This window comes from Gigantopelta aegis, chromosome 3 (assembly GCF_016097555.1).
Source record: "Gigantopelta aegis isolate Gae_Host chromosome 3, Gae_host_genome, whole genome shotgun sequence".
In the NCBI taxonomy this organism is placed as follows: domain Eukaryota; kingdom Metazoa; phylum Mollusca; class Gastropoda; order Neomphalida; family Peltospiridae; genus Gigantopelta; species Gigantopelta aegis.
In genome coordinates, this window is record NC_054701.1 from 85,211,357 (window position 1) to 85,234,854 (window position 23,498).

At 36.5% G+C, this 23,498-nt stretch overlaps 1 protein-coding gene across 3 annotated transcripts in view; it reads right to left on the minus strand.

Annotated features, from left to right (window-relative positions):
• Positions 1-17,495, minus strand: part of LOC121369221 — a 73,126-nt gene extending 55,631 nt beyond the window's left edge. Inside the window, exon 1 of one of the 3 annotated variants that reach the window (XM_041494163.1) lies at positions 17,408-17,495. The gene's annotated coding sequence lies outside the window, so the exon portion shown is untranslated. Of the gene's footprint in view, positions 1-9,961; positions 10,083-17,407 lie in introns of those variants that run through there. The other 2 variants (XM_041494164.1, XM_041494165.1) reach the window with 2 other exon arrangements.
• Between the last annotated feature and the right edge of the window lie 6,003 nt (positions 17,496-23,498).

Genomic DNA, 23,498 nt, shown 5'->3' on the forward strand with positions numbered 1-23,498 from the left:
ACTGTATGTGGATGGATGGATGGATGGATGGATGGATGGATGGTGGATATAATATATGGATTTTACATGGATGGATGGAAGAATGGATGGATGAATGATGAAAAAGGCGGGTGTGTTGAATGGGATGGATTACAGGATAGATGGACAGAAGGATGGGTGGATGGATTTTACAAATATGGATGCATGAATGGAGGGGTGAATGTGATGGACAGGTAGAGTTTTACATTAATGGATGAATTAATGGATGGGTAGAAGGATGAACAGTTGTATGTATGAAAGAATGGATGGATTGTGAATGGCGAACACCCAGATATTATCTCCCCCTTAGAGGTCGCGTCGTCACTATGCACCTAGAGTCTCGCATTAAACAGCTGTTCAATAGTGTGATTTGAAGCCACTGGTCGTATAAATTACTTGTCCACCTCTGTACGAACAGGAAAAGTGGTCATATTTTTTCAGATGATGATGCATTGCACAAAGAATGAATGTCTGGACTGCATAACAGATCTAGTATATGACAAAATACAACAACAACAACAAACAAAACAAACAGTGAATCGCTGAAAAACGAGGCATTTGTATGTCATTACCAAAAACCTATCCATTCTCGGTATGTGGATTTAAAACAAAATTAATTATTTATATATTATTTGAATAAAATCTAGTTGAAATATTATATTTTCTTCCTTTTATGTATGCTATGTGGACATTTGTTTATTTGTGTGTTTTGTTCACTGCTTTTTGGTGAGGGGGAGGGTTTAGGTGAGTTCGTCCTACCCCCCATGGCCTTGATCATGTTTGTTGTCGATTATTTAATTAATTAATTAATTTATTTTTAATCAATAATTTCACAGACTAAAAGAAAAAATGTCTTAGAAACACTTTTTTTTATTTATGTACAGAGCCAGCGGAGTGTATTTGAAAGTGGGGATGGGGTGGGGGTACTTATAGTGTGCTGTTTGTTAAAAGGTTGTCATGTGTGTGTGTGAGAGAGAGAGAGAGAGAGAGAGAGAGAGAGAGAGAGAGAGAGAGAGAGAGAGAGAGAGAGAGAGAGAGAGAGAGAGAGAGAGAGACCGAGACACACAGAGAGAGAGAGAGAGAGAGAGAGAGAGAGTGTGTGTGTGTGTGTGTGTGTGTAGATGTATTTGAGGGCCCAAACCTGTTGGTGGGGGTTCGGAGGCATGCTCACCCAGAATAAGTTTAAATATCAGATGTTAACATAGGGCCTATGACATCTCCAGACTTTTGAGAACAGTAACAGGAAAAAAGAGGAGACCATGGCCCTATCAGCCCTCACCTCTTCCACAGCCCCTAATACACAATTTGAAGAAGAAGAAAATAATAGTTTGAGACATGCAAATAGCATACATACAATATAAACAGAATAGTGAGATGTGGAGTGCCCATTGAGGTGTAAAAACAGTTGTTTCTTGAAACCGACCCTACCTAAAAAAAAGGCTTACCCTGATTATTTTTCCCAATTTTTTTTTAAGTTAAAAAGAGTACAGATGTAGTTTTTTTTTTTTTTTTTTTTTTTTTTAAAGTTTAGACTGGCCCTACCTAATATTTTTAAGTCACGTTCCCAGAAATTTTTTTTAGGTACAAGGCAGAATAAAATTTTCTTTTCTTCATTTGTTAAACTCTACATTTGATTATTCCTTTGTTAATCTATCTATAGGGGGCCTATTAGTTGGGTATCTCTTTTGTAAGCTGTAATATGTATGTAGGATGCATTTTCTTTTTATACTAAGCATATCAGAAATTACTGACAAAAACACTACCAAAGGATGCTGTGATGGTGGTGTAAACAAATAAACTCCAATGAAAGTGAAAATGCTGAAATTAAAGTAATTGGTAGGAGTAGCCTGTGTGGTGGCCATGGGTGTACTTGGTGAGTCAGTATCTATGCCAAGTGTCAAAACCATGGGTCAAAATTATGAAGGCTGTTTTTTCTGAAACACAGATGTTTAACACCAAATTTAAAATGTTCTGAGATGTAAAAAAAAGATTAATTTCTTTTCATTATTGGATATTCTAAAGAGACTGCGGAGCTTGTTTTGCAATGTGAGATTTGATTAAATACTTGAGGCATAACAGAACAAACTGTTTTGTTTTTGCTACTGACCCAAAAACAAACTAACCATAACAAAATACTTTCCAAATTATAATCTATAATTTATTTACATAAATATCCTGAAACTGGAAATTATAATATTTGTTCAAAAAATAAATTTCTTTTTTTTTCTTTCTTTTTTTTTGAGTGTGTGTGTGTGTGTGTGTGTGGGGGGGGGGGGGGTCTCTTTTTATTCTTTGTCTTTTTTTTTATTATTGCCTAACTGGACTATTTTGGACAAATGTAGCAAAATCCCAACATTTTATTCTCCAGTGACTGTTTAAGCCTATAACAGTTTATAATACTTTTACTTTTTGGGGGAGTATGTTGACTACATTGTGATAAATTCTAGCATGGCATTGAAAAAACCCACACTGTTGGACTGAAAATATAAATACCAGATAGGTATTGTTTATGTACAGTTTATCAAACACATGTACATGTTAAGCAAGTAACTCATCATACATTGAACATGAAACAAGCCATGTGTGAATACTGCATGTAATGCATCTCTTGAAATTAATGTAAGTAGTGTTAATTGGTGTTGTACCTATGTTCACTTTAAACTATTAGTAAACCATAAGTGTACTTTTATATATAGTCATAATTATTTCTTGCTGCATCTGGTTTTAGAAATCCACATTTGTAAAATAGCAGTATTTTGTTTCTTTAATTTATAATTTATTACTTTAGTATAATAGTATAATGTTTAAAGCAGTTTTCAATTGCTGTTAATTTCATTATCAGTGCAAATCATGGAAAGTCATGAATTTTCTTGGTAAATAAGTGTATGAACCATGATAAAGATGATTTACATTGGACTTTTCTTAATATAAGTACTGAAAAGTATAAAATTTAGATACCGGTAGGTCAAATAGATTTTTGTTAAAACAGGCTCAGTGAAATCAGAATTCCTATCAGATTATGTCATTTTGTACACACAAATTAAATTATTTACATTAACAAATTATAAATATTGAAAAACAATACCACTGTCATTTCTAATTTCATGTAAATGTGTAAGAAAAAGCATTGTTATATTTCTACTTACACGTGAAAAAAAACAAACAAAAAAACCAACTATATATTTAATATTTTAAATTTCCTATTTATTTTTCATCATTTCAAAATTTAATATTTATATCTGTAATTATATATGTATGTTATTGATTTTTTTAAATTTATTACATGTATACATATAAACATTTTTTTTTTTTTTTATTTTACATTGAATATATAATATATATATTCAATGTAAAATAAAAATAAATAAAAAATGTTTATATATTGTTTATATTTATTTATTTATTTATTTATTTTATTTATTTTGTTTGGGTTGGGTTGGCTTGGCTACTGGGTGTCAAACTATGGTAAACAAATAACATTGAATAGAACCCGGAAGTAAACAGCAAAGAATGGAGCGTGGCGTTTTACAAATTAAAACTTTATTAAATGCTGTTACCGGGTTTTTTATTGCAAACACTCAAGTATTATCAGTCAAATATGTATACATTTAATGGTTTTGGCATGGTGGATATATGTTAGAAAGTTGTAAGAATGGTAGGGAGTAGCCTACGTGGTTGGGGAAAACCCACGATTTAGCTGGACATTATTTTGTTCTTTTTTATTCTTCCATTTTTTATTTTTTTTTACTACCCACTGCGGAATTTCATAGATTTTTATTATTTACTTTAATTTTTAGCCGTTCTACACTTTAGTCACATACATGCTGACAATTAGGTCGAGAACAATAGAGTGGATATACCGATCGGTGCTTTACGACAATACAAATTTAGAAAAAGGAATGGTGTATAGTGCACGAGCGCCACCTGTCGGAAAGTTTCTGATTGTTCGCCATTGATCGATGGATGTGTGAATTGTGGATGGCTGTCTGCATGGCTGGGATGGAATGGATGGAATGGACGGGATGGATCGATGGATGGATGGATTGATATAATATATGGATTTTACATGGATGGATGGAAAGATGGGATGGATGGATATAATATATGGATTTTACATGGATGGATGGAAGAATGGATGGACGAATGATGAAAAAGGCGGGTGTGTTGAATGGGATGGATTACAGGATAGATGGACAGAAGGATGGGTGGATGGATTTTACAAATGCATGAATGGAGGGGTGAATGTGATGGACAGGTAGTTTTACATTAATGGATGAATTAATGGATGGGTAGAAGGATGAAGAGTTGTATATATGAAAGAATGGATGGATTGTGAATTGATCGATGGAATGCGTGAATTGTGGATGGCTGTCTGCATGGCTGGGATGCAATGGATGGAATGGATGGAATGGATGGGATGGATGGATGGATGGATGGATCGATGGATGGATGGATGGATGGATGGATATAATATATGGATTTTACATGGATGATGTATGGATGGATGAACGAATGCATTGATGGATTTCTAGCTGAGCAAATGGGCAGATTAAATAAAAAAATAACATATGAATTTATGATCACTATAAGCAATGTACATGTAACATATGGTCAAGAAATTGAGACACGAAAATCCACTACCACTAAAGGGGCTTAACAACAATCAGTTAGGGGTAACACACAGCTGTAACTGTTATATATACATGCATTGGCCCTGCTGTCAACATAGAGTAGATGGGTAGGGTGGGGGAGGGGGCACTGAGATAAGTACATGTGTATACACACCCTACCAATGGCCCAAAGACAAAGTCTTTACAAAATTTAATTCTAGAGACATGTATTTCCCCAATAAAAGGAGAAATATTTCTAAAACATGTGGTCTCAATCTTAGACAAATGGTTTGGCAGAGCATGACAAGCAGGTGTGTTAAGAAATGAGGTACATCACGTGGAACCAGTTCCATTATCTCTTATGCTGGGACACACTCTTCCTATTTACTGTAGTGCTGTACTTAGCTTTATCATCATTAACACATTCAACATGCTGTTAACATCGCTGAACAACATAGAATAAACATGCACCAAGGCCAGTGTTATTAATAAACAAAATATTAACAAACTCATTAAATGCACATGCACACTTTTTCCCAAACATATTCTACCCATTAAACATTTGTGTATGTTATGTTTTATATCACATGTATACACCTCGAAAAAGGCAACAACCACTGCTATTTTGGTCATATGGCACAGAAACCAAACATGCGATTTCCTTGTTGATAAATAGGGTCAACAATCATGACATTTTAGGAAGTGGTATTCATAATATTGGTCGGGCCCACTAATTGGGCTATTTCACATTCCAGCCAGTGCACCACGACTGGAATTTCAGTCATGACTGGTATATCAAAGGCAGTGGTATGTGTTATCCTGTCTGTAGGATGGTGCGTATAAATTATCTTTTGCTACTAATGGAAACATTTAGCAGGTTTCCTCTTTTAGACTATATAATCCATCCATTCTTTCATCCATCCATCTGTTCATCCATCTACTCTTTCATTAATTTATCCATTCATTTAAAACTCTACCCATCCAGGGATGGGACATAGCCCAGTGGTAAAGCGTTCACTTGATGCACGGTTGGTTTGGGTCTATTGGGCTATTTCTCGTTCCAACCAGTGCACCATGACTGGTACATCAAAGGCCGTGGTATGTGCCATCATCCTGTCTGTGGAAAAGTGCATATCAAAGATCCCTTGCTGCATTACAAAAAATGTAGTGGGTTTCCTCTCATGACTACATATCAGAATGTTTGACATCCAATAGCCAATGATTAATAAATCAATGTGCTCTAGTGGTGTCATTAAACAAAACAAACTTTAACTTTTCTACCCATCCATCACATCCACCCATTCATTCATCCATATACGTAAAATTCATCCATGCATCCTTCTATCCATCCATCCTTTAATCCACTCAATGGACAGGATTTAGCTCAGTCGGTTGAGGTGCTTGTGTCGCAGGATCAGACCTACTCGATGGATTCATTCAACTGATTCAATTTTTTCTCATTCAAACCAGAGCACTATAACTGGTCAAAGGTTGTGGTATGTGCTTTCCTGTCTCTGGGAAAGTGCATATAAAATATCTCTTGCTGCTAATGCAAAAATGTAGCGGGTTTCCTCTGATGACTACGAGTCAGAATTACCAAATGTTTAACATCCAATAGCCGATGATTAATTAATCAATGTGCTCTAGTGGTGTTGTTAAACAAAATAAATTTTAACTTTAATCCATTCCATTTATCACACCCACTTTTCCCCATCATCCATCCATTCTTCCATCCATCCATGTAAAATCCATATATTATATCCATCCATCCATCCACATATAGAGTGAAAGATAGAGACAGAGAGATTATACAAGATTTTTTTTACCATACCTCAAATCATCTAGAATAGTAAACACTGACTAATAAATGAATATTTAGATTCACAAGAGGGTATCTTACCATACCCCAAATCATCTAGAATAGTAAACACTGACTATTAAATGAATATTTAGATTCGCAAGAGGGTATCTTATCATACCTCAAATCATCTAGAATAGTAAACACTATTAAATGAATAATTAGATTCACAAGAGGGTATCTTATCATACCTCAAATCATCTAGAATAGTATTAGTAAACACTGACTATTAAATGAATATTTAGATTCATAAGAGGGTATCTATACCTCAAATCATCTAGAATAGTAAACACTGACTATTAAATGAATATTTAGATTCGCAAGAGGGTATCTTATCATACCTCAAATCATCTAGAATAGTAAACACTATTAAATGAATAATTATATTCACAAGAGGGTATCTTATCATACCTCAAATCATCTAGAATAGTATTAGTAAACACTGACTATTAAATGAATATTTAGATTCACAAAAGGGTATCTTATCATACCTCAAATCATCTAGAATAGTAAACACTGACTATTAAATGAATATTTAGATTCACAAGAGGGTATCTTATCATACCTCAAATCATCTAGAATAGTAAACACTGACTATTAAATGAATATTTAGATTCGCAAGAGGGTATCTTATCATACCTCAAATCATCTAGAATAGTATTAGTAAACACTGACTATTAAATGAATATTTAGATTCACAAGAGGGTATCTTATCATACCTCAAATCATCTAGAATAGTAAACACTGACTATTAAATGAATATTAAATGAATATTTAGATTCACAAGAGGGTATCTTATCATACCTCAAATCATCTAGAATAGTAAACACTGACTATTAAATGAATATTTAGATTCGCAAGAGGGTATCTTATCATACCTCAAATCATCTAGAATAGTATTAGTAAACACTGACTATTAAATGAATATTTAGATTCACAAGAGGGTATCTTATCATACCTCAAATCATCTAGAATAGTAAACACTGACTATTAAATGAATATTTAGATTCACAAGAGGGTATCTTATCATACCTCAAATCATCTAGAATAGTATTAGTAAACACTGACTATTAAATGAATAATTACATTCACAAGAGGGTATTTTACCATACCTCAAATCATGTAGAATAGTACCGGTAAACACGGACAATTAAATGAATTAGTATCCAATATAACTCATAAAAACAATCCAGTCAATGTTGAGATTATCATTCAACCACAGTCCTTCTGGTCCTCTTCAAATAATCTACTGAACTTCACAGACTGAATGTGGTACTTAAAGTAAAACTTTATCTATCTGACCTGCTTATAAAACCTCTTCATTCTTACCGAGTGAAATCACTGGAATCGTTTCTACCGGTCACAAACGTCAGAAGACAAACACAGAATTAATGTGATTGATTTGCCACTGTACATGAACAATCATGTTGGTCGATATCAATAATATGTATATGATATTGAAGATTGATATAACGAAAGGGGGCGAGATGATAGCTCAGTGGTAGAGTCCCAGGCTGGGGTGAGATGGGTTGGAGGATGAAACAACATGAATGGACTCGAGCTCTTTCTATGGACTCTTGATTTTTCCTACCCCAACCACTGCCTCATGACAAAGGAAGGAAGGAAATGTTTTATTTAACGCTGCACTCAACACATTTTATTTATGTTATATGACGCAGGATATATGGTTACGGATCACACAGATATTGAGGGAGGATACCTGCTGTCGCCACTTAGGGATCTTATATATGCACCATCCCATAGACAGGATAACATATACCACACCCTTTGATGTGCTAGTCAGTAGTCATGGTGCACTGGCTGGAGCGAGAAATAGTCCAATGGGCCCATTGATGGGAATCGATCCCAAACCGACTGCGCATCAAGTGAGCACTTTACCACTGGGCTACATCTCACCCCTGCCTCATGACAAGTGCATCAAAGGCCAAGATATACATGTATACCATTCTATGAGGGAGTGTGTATAAAAGATTCTGTGTTGCTTTTTGGAAAGAATAACTTGTGTGGTAAGAACAAATTTCCTCCCTCCCTCTCTAATTTGGCATACTCACATGGCATTTAAAAAACCCACAAGTGACTCCACCGACTATCTCTTACCCCACCCCATGACTATTTCTGGAACATTCCCATTGAAGACACATTGTATCCAGGGATCAAAGAGACTTATCTCGATGGAAGGTGTCACAAGTGGATATTGCATTGTTGACTAGAGACTGGGGACTTTAATATGACATGAAAACCTGTTCAGGCTAGACACAGGCTGCATGTCACCGACCAGACGGCCTTAATAAATCACCGCTTTATGGATCTCACACACTGCCTGATTGAAGTATAATCGATACAGGGGATTACATACTCATACACCACACAGACTGTCAAGTTATGAGGTGTGTAGCAGTATTTGTTTGAATAATACAGGCTAGTCAGAGAGGCCCATTCACGTGGCATGGCACATAAAAACACGGTATAATCAGTTAGATTAGAGCTGCATTAAGTTGAAACACTGGTTCTCGAAGATTGAACTGAATTTAACAACACACTAGACTCCACTTGTTCTTGAATGGGTGGTTTAATTTATTTAGAGTCACTGAGTGATGTAAACATTTCAAGTGCTTTAGGATGTGTGTGTATATGTATATATGTATATATATATATATATATATTTACTTGGGTTCCGAAATATGCATGTGTGATAACCCATGTGCAGGTTACCACAAAATACACACCTGGTTATGACACATTTATAAAGTTTACATTTACCATTATTATTAAGTACTATAAAATTTCTTAACACACACACACACAGACACACACACACACAGAGACACACACACACACACACACACACAGAGACACACACACACATACACAAACACACATACACACACTGTTATTCATTCGAAACAGCACTTTTCTCATTGTACTCATATCTGTATGCATAAACCTTATTTTATATTTTAATAATACCCAACTGGTCAAGATTTAGTGGTGGTATTTTTGTTTCATAAAATTTTGTGGAGAACAATTTACCAAAACAAAACAATGGATCCACTGAGGGGGTTCGAACCTTCAACACAAATACCTCAGGTGAGTGATCTGAGCGAGTAAAGGGAAAAAAAATCAATAGGACAGAATGGAATAAATAAATAAACATATAAATAAATAATAAAAAGAAATAAATAAATTTAAAAAAAAAATATATTTAAGAAAACATATCAGCTTGTTAGTCTCTCAGATTATTTAATACAGTACAAACACCACAATCTGTATTCAACAGATATCTGACATAACAGGCCACTTTACCACACTGCCATATAGAAAAGCTGCCCAAACAAAATTTCAATAGATATTTAAATTGAAATACAAGTACATGACTGTATGGTGTGTAATTTAGTTTCAAATTTAATATTTTATTAAGACAATTGTTTCCACTATTAAATGAAACTCTACTTACACGCCGAATGGTCACAAGGTATAAAACATAATAGAATTACCAGTATTAATAATATACTTTAAATGTACTTTAGACCCAAACATGAATAACCAAGTGGCAGCATGTGTATTGGTTATGTTTACAAGTGAATAAACCTGTCTACTATGAATACTTTTACACTGTACGTCACCGCTGGACATGCTGTCACCACATGACAACCCGCGAATGTTTCCTATTGTACTAGCACAACAAATGCAAACATGACACCACCAGTCAGATTCACTCTGCATGTAGAAAAGACTATGTTGATTCCTAAATGGAAAATGCTTAAATACACTATAAAAAAGGCCAAGGTTCAAAGGAATAAAAGAATCAGTGTTTAATAACCCACCAGCGTGGAGGCCAAGGTTAATGTGATAGAAACTGAATAATCAATTAACAAGTACTGGTACACACACACACACACATTAAGATAAAATTAGTATGTTGTTATGTATAGTTCAACATTGTCACAAATGTCACAAGAAAGGGCATGTTTTTGACGGTTAAATATATAATGTATGTACCTCCAATACACACCTCAAGGATATCAGAGCCAGTCGGATCAGAAGGCAGTCTCCTGCACCCCACCACCACAACCCCAATCTCCCCCCCCCCCCCCACCCACAATCCTTGGCCCACAATTTTCATACTCAGTATAACAAATTATAGAAAAAACATTTTCAATTCACAATATCTCAGAATGCTCTCAGGAAATCTAATCAAGGATATCTGCAGGATTTCATCTGTAAATCCTTCTAAACAGATTTAATCCTTGTAGTTTTAACATTAATTACTGTGTATGCGCCCATCCAATGGGTCTACACTCTTACAAAATGAAAACAAACTGAAAACTAAAACTAATTTTTAAGAACATTTTAGACCAAAACCAGTTTGTAGACCTACTGGAGCAAATTTACAAAGCATACATGTTTATCTTTTACAAGCGTGTAACTACATACATTTACATTGGAAAAAAAACATACTTCATAAATTCAGCCCATTATGTTTTGACATGTGTCAATTTTTAAATTTAAAGTAGTATTGTCAACACTGATATTGTTTGTCTACCTTCATATACAAGCTCAACAAGATTAAACAGGTGAATAAAGTTTTCACAGATAGAGGAAGGAAATGGTTTATCCCACTGACGGGGATCGTTCCCAAACAGACCACACATCATGCGAGCACTTTACCACTGGGCTACGTCTCGCTCCCACAGACAAGAGGAAGGAAGAAGAAGAAGAAGGAAATGTTTTATTTAACGACGCACTTAACACATTTTATTTACGGTTATATGGTGTTTCAGCCCATTATGTTTTGACATGTGTCAATTTTTAAATTTAAAGTAGTATTGTCAACACTGATATTGTTTGTCTACTTTCATATACAAGCTCAACAAGATTAAACAGGTGAATAAAGTTTTCACAGATAGAGGAAGGAAATGGTTTATCCCACTGACGGGGATCGTTCCCAAACAGACCACACATCATGCGAGCACTTTACCACTGGGCTACGTCTCGCTCCCACAGACAAGAGGAAGGAAGAAAAAGAAGGAGGAAATGTTTTATTTAACGACGCACTTAACACATTTTATTTACGGTTATATGGCGTCACACATATGGTTACAGACCACTTCATGGGCTACTCTTTTCAATTAGCAGCAAGTGATCTTTTATGTGCACCATCCCACAGACAGGATAGTACATAGTTACATTTGTTACACCAGTTGTGGAGCACTGGCTGGAACGAGAAATAGCCCAATGGGGCCATCGACGGGGAATGATCCTAAACCAATCGTGCATCAAGCGAGCGCTTTACTACTGGGCTACGTCCCCCCCCCCCCCCCCAAGACTAGAGTGTCAGTAAGTATTAAAATAAAACAGTAAAATATAAAAATTAAAACCCACACTTAACATCTGTTTTAGACAATTATATCTTTTTATTTTTATATAGTTATTTCAAATATAATTGCTCTAGATATTTCTAACATTATACATATAGTGGTGTAGTCAGGGGGACCACGGGGGGCAAAGACCACCCCCCACCCCCAATCAAACTTTTGTTTTAAAAACTGTATTAAATTTATAAAATCATACATACAATTTTTTTACATACATGTACATGTATACAAAGATACAGTGTGGTCCCCCCCCCCCCCCCCACTCCAATATATAAAATCCTGGCTATGCCAGTGATGTACACGTACATTCATGTAAATATAACCAATCAATAATTCACAAAAATATTCAAATGACTTTAATATGCAAAATGGATGCTACGCATATATGTAATATGAGTGTACTGACTTGAAGTTAACCCGTATTATGGTGCAGATGTTGTATACGTGTAAGAGATAATTTTCCTAACAACTAACTCCAGTTGTGTAAATGACAGTCAACAGGTGATGCAATAATCAGCATCGAAATATGCAATGACTCTCAGGGCTAGCGCTGGGTGAGCAAAACAATTTGCCAAATTGTCTACTAAACTTCATAAATTGCAGAAATTGTCAGTTATTTTCTTTAAAATGTCAGTTATTAGATGAAATTATTTCACCAAACTAAAATAAAATTTTCCAACTGCTTTCAAAATTCGCAATTGGTGAATTTGGTGAGTGCCAGAACTAGCCCTGTCTCTGGTAACCCATAGGTTATAATACATAACCACTAATCAGGCCCGTAGGAACTGTGTGTGTGTGTGTGTGTGTGTGTGTGTGTGTGTGTGTGTGTGTGTGTGTGTGTGTGTATCACTCGTGAATCTTTTTCTTTCTTTTTCTTTTTTTCCTACACATTAATGTTTGTCATTGTAACCAAAATCCAATATAGAGTTTGTGCCACCCCACTCCCAAAGTCATTCCTATAGGTCTGCTAATACTTTGAAATTAATATTCTCAACTTGCCCAACTTGTCCAAAACTCTGTTTAAAACTCTTAGGTAACTTAAAGTTTGTGCACATGATTTTTACCAAGGTAACCAATTGTCAATACATACTGGTAATAAGAAACTAAATAATTTTCGGAATCTTGATATTAATTATTGTTATACATTCAGGGAACACTCTTTTTTTTTAAATCTTGATTAGTAATATTTCTGGTCAATTAAAAATTTATTAGCAACTGCTGTATAATTTTTTTTAATTGTGTAGCGATCTCTGAAACTTATGTAGCGAATCATGACACAATACTGAACAAAGCATTCCCTGATATTTAAGTAATTTTATCACAAATCTTGCATTTTGTTACGTTATTCACAAGCTGACAGCGTATATCATTTCAACAGGTAATAAGACAGTGATAATCCGAAGTTAGAAATGTTTTAATTATTTATTTTCATCAGGCAAATATAAGAGACCAATGGATTCCAATGCTATTACAGTTAGAATAGAGTCTGAAATTCTTTTTGGAAGAGTATCGAGGCTCCTGGACTCGCTTAAAATTGCACACAGTGCATCTAAACTTTGTCAGTCCAATTGGAAAGGACAGAAACACTTTTATCTTGCAATCACTATATATATATAGTGGCAAGATATGATGACTTGATAAATTTCTATAGTTTCAGTCACCGACCAACAATATAGCTTTTGGGCACGGAACTACTTTTACACTAGTTAAGATTTGCAAAGAAATGGTGTATTGTTAAATGTTACTTATTATTTTATTTTCAGTTGATAGTTTTGATTTTTTTAAAACATTTCTAAAACAATTTTTATTTTAAAAATAAGAAATAAACATTAAATTAAATTTTAAGAGCTATTTTGTTTTGGTTTATAGATATTGTAGATGAAAGGCATTCAACACGTGCAAGCCTTCTACTCTAAACAAATTTTAAAGTTCCTAGTGTAATAAAACGGTTCAAATTATATAGGATAGCAGGATAAATAAAATAGCCGGTCACTGTTGTAAGATATCTGCTTTATATATATCCTGCTCAGCATTCGCCATTCTAACTGTCACAGGATGAATCCAATATCTAAGACAGTATTAACCAGTCTGTTCAACAACAACCCAACAATTTGTTTAGTCAGCAACTATTTAGTATCGCATGTGTAGGCCTAATTGTACTAATTTGAAGCTCATGGTCTAGTGGAGAAGAAAGACAATGCCACCAGCTAGGCTATTCTTCTTTATTGCTATTAAAGGACGGGACAATTAAGGCATTTGGCCTGGTATGCATATTCAACAATATATACTACTCAAAAGAATTTAAGGGTCAAAAATTTATAAGCAAATAAGTTTCAGAGTGTATTAGATTGATGATGTAAACTACACCAAATTTTTTATTTATTGTTCCATATTTACAAAAAACCACAAATAAACGTCACTGTATACAAGAAAGTCACATGACATGCTGTCAAAGTTGAAGGTTGTCAAACATGGATTTTACACATTAGAACATTCGTTTAATAGTGTGTGAATTCACCCCTGGCACGAATACACTCGACACATCGTTGTTTCATGCTGTTGATCAGACGTCTGAAGAACTCTTGGGGAATGGCCTGCCACTCTGCCATAAGAAGTTAACCCAGATCATGAAGGTTGGCCGGAGGGGCATGGTTATCCCGAACTCTCCTGCCTAATTCGTCCCAGGCGTCCTCTATTGGGACCAAGTCAGGCGAATATGCTGGCCAATCCATCCTGGCGATACCTTGTTGTCTGAGAAAGTCCGTTACCACCCTGGCGCGGTGGGGTCTGGCATTGTCATCCTGCAGAACTGCCCCGCCGCCAATCTGCTGAAGGCATGGGAGAACCAACGGCCGGATAATCTCATTCAGATAGCGGATTCCATTCAGATTGCCATCCACCACATAGAGGGGGGTCCTGTGGTGGATAGAGACTGCCACCCCACACCATGACGCTGCCACCACCGAACCGGTGACGTTGTCTAACGTTAACGTCAGCGAAGCGCTCCCCAGGACGTCTGTAGACACGAACCCCGACCGTCGTTGAACTGGAGACTAAACCTGGACTCATCAGTGAACATCACTCGACCCCAATGAACACGTTGCCACCGCAGATGAAGCGTGCACCAGTGACGTCTGGCCGTTCTGTGACGTGGTAGGAGTGGTGGTCGAACAGCAGCGTAGATTATTGGCTCTCAGACGATTGCGTATGGTTTGATCAGACATTCGAGTTCCAGTCGCAGTCCGCAGATTGTCACATAATCGGCGTGCAGTGGTTGTGCGTTGACGTAGAGCCATATTGGTGATGTAGCGGTCCTCTCTATTTGTAGTGCTTCGGGGTCTTCCTGAACGTGGACGATTTCGAACAGAATTCATTGCCACAGTCGGCCAACGACACTCTGACTGACACCAAGTCTCAGAGCAACATTGCGTATTGCCATCCTGAAGCCAAGCAATAGCCCTTCCTCGATCTTCGATAGTCAGTTGAAGTCGTACCATTGTCGAATTTGGAGTGTGCACCGTACACGAACGCAAGCTCCAATTATACGGAAAATCAGCATTGGGAACATGGAATACACGTGCAAAGCGTGCAAATGAAGCGCTTTGTGAAAAAGCAAGTTATGGGCACTTAGCAGACCTTTCGCTTTCGCCCTAATTTACGTGCAAATGTAAGCATGTTTTCGCCATTAGAACTAGTCGACAGTGTCAATGACAGTGGATTTTAATTCATTTATGGGTTGCTTAGACCCACTTTCGTCAAAATGGAACAATACCATGCGTGACATTATGGTCTAGATAATATAATTGATATTCAGAAAATAATGTCGAAAATATCGTCTGACCCTTAAATTCTTTTGAGTAGTATATAATGCACATTATTGCTTAATATCAACAAGTAAAATTGTATAGTTACATGTAACAATGCATGCTTCCGTTCTTGACACATGTGCAGAAAACTTTGCTACATAAGCATGCAGCCAGTTTAATGCTCATTTGAAGCATAGAAATACTTATAAAAATGTAGCTATTTGGATAACAACTGTCTGTTTATAAATATTCATGTGAGCATTTAGAAAATTACAAAATGCAGTCCTCATGAACCAGTGTTAACAGACAAAATTTTTAGAAACAAATATAACAATTCTGATGTTTTGCAATTGTGTTATAAGTTGATCCAATGAATGGTTATAATGGTAAACTTGCTAAGTTAAAAAATACAAGCTGCATTCTCTCAGTCAGAGATTATTCTATAAAGAAAACACGGTAGACAAAGATTCCCACTCTGCCATTCAGTGTTTTTGCTATATAGTAATATCTAGACTGAGAGAGCGATCATAAGCATCCAAAATGTCCATCTAGCTCTCGAACGGCAGAGTACACAGGTTAGCATCAAATGTATGTATTGTTGCTTGATACTGAAACAACCACCAAAACAGGGTAACAGACAAAATAAAATATATCATGTTTTGGCTTCGTCTACCATAAATATAGTGTATCTTACGGTAATTTCACTTGAAATCCATATTTCGTAAAAGGTACAATTTTTTAATCACACAATTTTCTTCAAACACATTCAGGTGCATTAGTAATTAGTAATGTTCAAACAAAAAAACTTCAACAGTACTTTTGCATTGGAAACTTTCAAGCATTCTTAAAACGGAACGTCATTTACCATGTTTATGGTTATTGTAAGGAGATGTAAAGTGACATCATTGAAATACTGATGTCATTCTAATTCAAAATTAGCTATATTATTACAGTGCTTTGCCACAATTAAAATAAAAACTGGTCTATTAATCGTGACCCCTGTAAAATTTCCATAACAAGCAGACAATGCTGTTTACTGGTCAGTATTTTTTATTTTTCATAATTCTAGATGCAATATTAATTTTAAGTTTTAAAATATGAAAGAAATAAAAAGTATCTTTTGTTAAATATATATCAAATCAAAATATTACCGTTGGATATGTTTTATTTATTGTGTATGAAGCCAAACCAAGGGTCCTAAAGTGACTGTTGTTGACCTTAAAAATTACTGTTGGATATGTTATATTTATTGTGTATAAGCCAAAACAACGGTTTTATATTGGGGGCATGCATTTTGGAGGGGGGAGCAGCAAAATTTTCTATAGGTAATTTTATGGGGCAATAGGAAAATACATAACATGGTGGGGGTATGGTCACAATAGTGTGATTAGGGGGAAGGTATTGACCCTCCCCCATCAACCTTACGGCTGGTTTTAAACAGAGCTAAGATATATCCAATTTTCCAAACAAAATAAAATGTGAATGTATATATCCACCTGTCACGCTGTGTAAAGTGTTTGTGCTTCTCACCGTAGATTTAGTTTGTTTTAGTTTTAGCTTGTGGTCGATATGCAAACGTAAACGCTTAAAACGGTAATCACAGTAATTTATTGTTATTGTTTTGTTTTTGCAAATGAATGAGTACAGATCACTTTCAACTATTAGTGCACCTATAACCTATATCCTGGCATGCTGTGCCCATACTGTGAGTGTGCTTACAAAATATTATGTTCTCTTGAATAAGTTAGACAAGTTTGAAACTTTCCATTTCAGCGTCGATCACCAAGCACAACATTTCTGAACCGGAAACATATCATTTAAGGTCGAGGTTAGCGAGGTTATAAAGCCTCGTTTGTTTTCGTAACTGTTCGTTATGCAACGGAAACATCCGACATTCTGACCCAGTTAAAACAAATGAATATATTCTAAACAACTAATATATATACATGCAATAAGTACCAACATAACACAATTAAATAATGTTTATTATTTTTTGAAAATTGGTAGCTTCAAATAAATTGATTAAACATAATAATACTAAACTAGTCTGGTATAAATATAGGTAAAATTAAATATGTTATTTATCTAAAACAAGATTCTCACTTGATTCATTTTGCTGCCCATGTGTTTAAACTTTGTTTTGTTGGAGGGTTGGGGGATTGTTAGTGTTTTTGGTGGGGAAAAGTGATACATGTTATATATATATATATTATAACAATTGTAATATATAGCTGATTTTAGCAAACATCAGTCAAACTAGTTATCGTTATTTTATTTAAAGAGAGCCACCATTCAATAGATCGTATATTATTTACATTCCCAGTCTGGAGCTCGACGCGGTAAAACGTGTTTGTTTCGCTTGTGCACACTGCACGGGGATCCTTCATTTCGTTGTTTTTGTCAGTGAAATGAAGTTTTCTACTGGAATGTATGCGGCCACTGGAACTGATTGAACGCTGGAACGCTTCTCGTTTCGACAGTCTGCACCACCAGGTTGGATTTTTTTTAGCGAGATTCCTTGCCTCCACGTCATTTCTCCGTCTGACTATGTTGACTTGTTTTTTTCGTGACTCGTATGACGGCCATTCTGCAGAACACCACGGTTGTTCGCGTTTAGTCTCTACATGTCCTAGCAGCACTGGAAGATTGACCGCCCCACTCTAAGAAGAAATAGGAAGCGGGGTCGGCCCCTACTACTCTTTTCTAGACTTTACTTTGTTTTATTGTGATACCATCTCGTATCCTCCGGAGTCGGGCCCGTCCGCACCACTATACCAACCCATGACGACTGGACTATATCCTAGTCTGAGTCTCTCTCTCTCTCGTTCAGACGGATTCGGCTTCTCAAGATCTGTATTTCAGCACAGCACTACACCTTCAACGTCTACTGACTGAGATGCAACCCCTCTCGTCCCTACAAGCTGTGCACCCTAACGGCCTTAACGAGGCCACTCACGTGAACATATAGATCGGACTTTAAACTTTTAGATCTACGTTCAAAAGTTTATGTCGAAATGACTTTCTTTTTTTTAATATTATTAAATAGTCCGATCCTCTCTTCTTTCTCTTATTTATTTTTAGACTGTCCTTCAAAAATGCCCCAAATTATATAAATATTCGACCGAGCAGTCAATTCTTTTTATTTTAGCTTGTAACTTTTTTTTTTCTTTCTTTTTTAAATTCTATTAACTTTTTACTAATTTTTATTTTCAAATTTTGCCCATTTTCAACTCTACCCCTCTCCCCCCCCCCCCCCCCCCATCCCGAATCAGGTCACCGATTTTATCTAATTTCTTTTTGCCCACCTAATCTTGCCGAGTTTTCTTCTCAGAACAGTGTGCTTAAAGGGACATACCCTAGTTTTTAAACACTAACGCTTATTTTTGACTGTTATAGACGTTTTTGATAACTTAAATCATACTTTTATTGTTTAGATTATCAATTTCCTTACATTCGAAGTGTTTTTGGTCATCCTGGTGTTTTTAATATTACAAAATGCATTTTTTATATTTTTAAAAACGCACGTGCGTCTGAGAAGTAACAGTTATGGAGTCGAGTTTTAGAGGGTATTTCACCATTTCAAAGTCACAGACTCGTGTTTCACTCAGTTGTAACTTTATCCAAATGTGTTACAGGTTTGTAGATTGATTAAACTTTATGTTAATTTTCACGGGTTGAAACTAGGATACGTCCCTTTAAACTGTTGATTGATATAGCCTAAACTGGTGTTGCCACCAGGCATTATCATTATCGTCGTCGGTGACGTCTCCGTCGTTGTCGCTGCCGTTGTTGTGACCCTAATCATTATTAGGTATCAGTGCAACACGAACTATATAGTTCACTTTCCTTTTCGTACTTTAAGGCCATACCCATTTGTTATTTTGATTATTGATTTATTTCTTGTGATTATATCCACTTTTATAGGAAAAAAAAGAAAGAAAGAAAAACAAAATGTTTGGGATCGATCCTCGTCGGTGGGCCCATTGGGCTATTTCTCGTTCCATCCAGTATATCAAAAGTCGTGGTATGTGCTATCCTATCTGTGGGATGGTGCATATAAAAGATCCATTGCTACTAATAGAAAAGTATAGCAGGTTTCCTCTTTAAGACTATATGTCAAATTTACCAAATGTTTGACATTCAATAGCCGATGGTTAGTAAATCAATGTGCTTTATAGACGTCATTAAACAAAACAAACCTTTACTGAATATGAATTGTATGAATACACTTTGAATGCCATTAGCCTATATGGCATCGGACATATAGATCTATAGGGTTACATGAAGATAATTAGAGAGAACCCTCGGTGCTGCCACTCATGGGCTTGACATAGGCGTCGGAAACTGACTATTATGTCGACCTGTACTGACTAATACGACACGTCACGAAATAGTGTCAGAACAAAGTGTCGCACTGAACGTGTATTTTATTTCATTAACCACGCAGGTGTGCTTATCATACTGATATTCAGTTTCACTCGTATATTCAGCCAGGCGCGGATTTAGGCAGGGGCCTAAGGGGCCCGCCCCCCCCCCCCCTCCCACAGACAGACACACATATACACATAGACACACACACACACACACACACACACACACACACAGAGACACACTCACACTCACACAGAAGCAGACGGACACACAGCGACAGACAGACACACACACCCACATAAATACACACGAAGACAGACAGACACACACACATAAATACACACGAAGACAGACACACACACACACACGCACTGTCACACACATACACAGAGACATAGACACACACACACACACACAAGTACAAACATACACATACACACATACATACAAATACACATACGCACACACACATGCGCGTACACACACACACGTACACACAGACATACACACGTACATACACAACAACAGACAGACACACATACACACGCAGTCATACACATAGAGAGACACACACTGCCCTCTCCCTTCACACACACACACACACACACACACACACACACACACACACAGAGACAGACACACTCCTACACAGACAGGCACAGGGGCAGACGGACACACAGCGACAGACAGACAGACAGACAGACACACACACACACACATAAATACACACGAAGACAGACAGACACACACACACACATAAATACACACGAAGACAGACACACACACACCCATACACACATATACACACACACTGTCACACACATACACAGAGACATAGACACACACACACACACACACACACACACACACACAAGTACAAACATACACATACACACATACATACAAATACACATACGCATACACACTTACACACGCATACGCATACACACTTACACACGCACATACACATACACACACACACACACACACACATACATACACACACACATACCTACACAGACACACATACACATGCACACATATACACATACATACACACAGACACACATACGTACACATACATACATGCACAAACACACATACACACACATACATACATACATACATACATGCACACACACATGCGCGCGCACACACACACACACACACACGTACACACAGACATACACACGTACATACACAACGACAGACAGACACACATACACACACAGTCATACACATAGAGAGACACACACTGCCCTCTCCCTTCACACACACACACACACACACACACACACACACACACACACACACACACACACACACGGTATCATATTGTTGATATTAATCAACAACATATGGTTCTAGGTCTAGTGGTCAAAAGTATGATATTACATATACTCATGCTCAAAATCATTTATGCAGACTCGTGGGAACCGAAGGGGCCGGGTGATAATTATGATGGTGGTGGTGGTGGTGGTGGTGGTGGTGGTGGTGGTGGTGGTGATGCTGGTGATGGTGATAATAATAATTATTATTATCATTGTACCAAAAAAGAAATAACTCAACAGTATGATATCACATATACACATACAGACAGACACACACACGTCAAAGGTCGCAGTAAATATTTGTATGTTTAAAACAGCTGCGGCTCTGGGACCTAATTCACAAAACTCTCGCAACTTTGCGACATGTCAGTGCAATGCAAAAAGACTTGCAAAGAGGATGCTTTGCTGTCTAGCAGAGCCTAAGAGACCTTTGTGAATTAGGCCACTGATTGGTAGTAATATGTGACATTGATTATTTGTGTAAATCTATTTCCAATAAATAAATACTTTTTTATTTGTTATACTGTTATTATGCAGCATACACAAGATGTTGAAACCAATGCTGGGTACCCTCAAGAATGGCTCTGCGATTTTCACCAAAAATTAGGGCTGCGAATAAAATATTTCATAAACTATCTTAAATGGTATGTTATCCCCTATTTTCTTGCAGGTAGATTAAATTTTATTTACGGTTATATGGCGTCAGTCTTATGGTTAAGGACCACAGATATTGAGATAGGAAACCTGCCGTCGCCACTTCATGGGCTACTCTTTTCGATTAGCAGCTAGGGATCTTTTATATTCGACCGCGCATCAAGCGAACGCTTTACCACTGGGCTACGTCCCGCCCCTTAACAGAACAGAAGGCCGGGATTAGAATATCGTTCCTATGCAAAAGTCCAAAGTTAAAAAAATGCTTATTATTAGTAGTACATTCGAGCAAAAACGATAACCAATTAAGTGACACAAGTTTTCCGTATCTTTGGCAGTACGTGATTGGTCACTTCTGTGATTTTAGATGGGAATGTCTACTTAACCAATAGTATGACAGAACTATTTACACTAATAAACCCTGCCGGATGATAATGTCCATTGCCATTTCAGGGGTTACAGGTTATTTGTTGGATAACGTTTTAATTTCCTTAAGCAATATGGTGACACGGGTCATAATCCACAACATGCTAATAACATAAGTGCCTAAATTTTGTTCATAACATTGAACAAAGACTAATATTAGGACATGATGAGCCATCTGATCAGATTGGTAAACAAAATATACCACAATACCCTGTGGTGTTAATAATACCGGTACGTATTCTTTTTGTGTCCAAACGGCGTCGTCGATATCAGACAAATACAACATCTGGTAATCTAACAAATACACTCCTGCCAAACAGAAGTCACAGGTGGAGACAACTAAAATAATATACCAATTAACTAAAACTTGTAGTCATTTAATTTATTATTTCAGTATGTACGTTTCTGAACTATACCGTTTCTTCATGGTCAAAACATGATACATCACTGAACATTACTTCGATTTGTGTTGTAGCCAGTTTGACAATGGTGGTTTATTTTGTATAAGAAAATTATGTATACTAATTTTATCATTCCGCAAAAATCAACTGACCATTACATTAGTTTCTTCATTTCAAAGACCTGAAGTGACGAGTTAAGTATTTTGTAACTAAGTGGTAATGTGCATGATTAAATATCGTTGAATATGTATATACAGTAAAAACAGCCTTGCATAATCATCCCCTTAAAATAATTACTGTTGTTCTTTCCACACACACCTTAGCACATATGTATGCGAGTAGGGTTTTAGAAAGTAGTATATATGTTGGTCGTTCGGATATATTCGGATGTCCCTGCCCCTTCTCCAAGTCATTCGGAGAAATCCGACATGGGATGCAAAAATCCGAAAACAGACGAAGTAATCCGAAAGATATTTTTACTAAAACTTGTTCCAGTTGTTGGTCTATTTTTATGCATATTCATCCATGAGCCAATCAAATAAGGCCAAGTCGAGTCTGAGTTCATCTACTTGGGTGACTTCTATTGGCTGAGGTAAAGGAATGTGGGGATTGCTGATTGGTCTGTTCTGT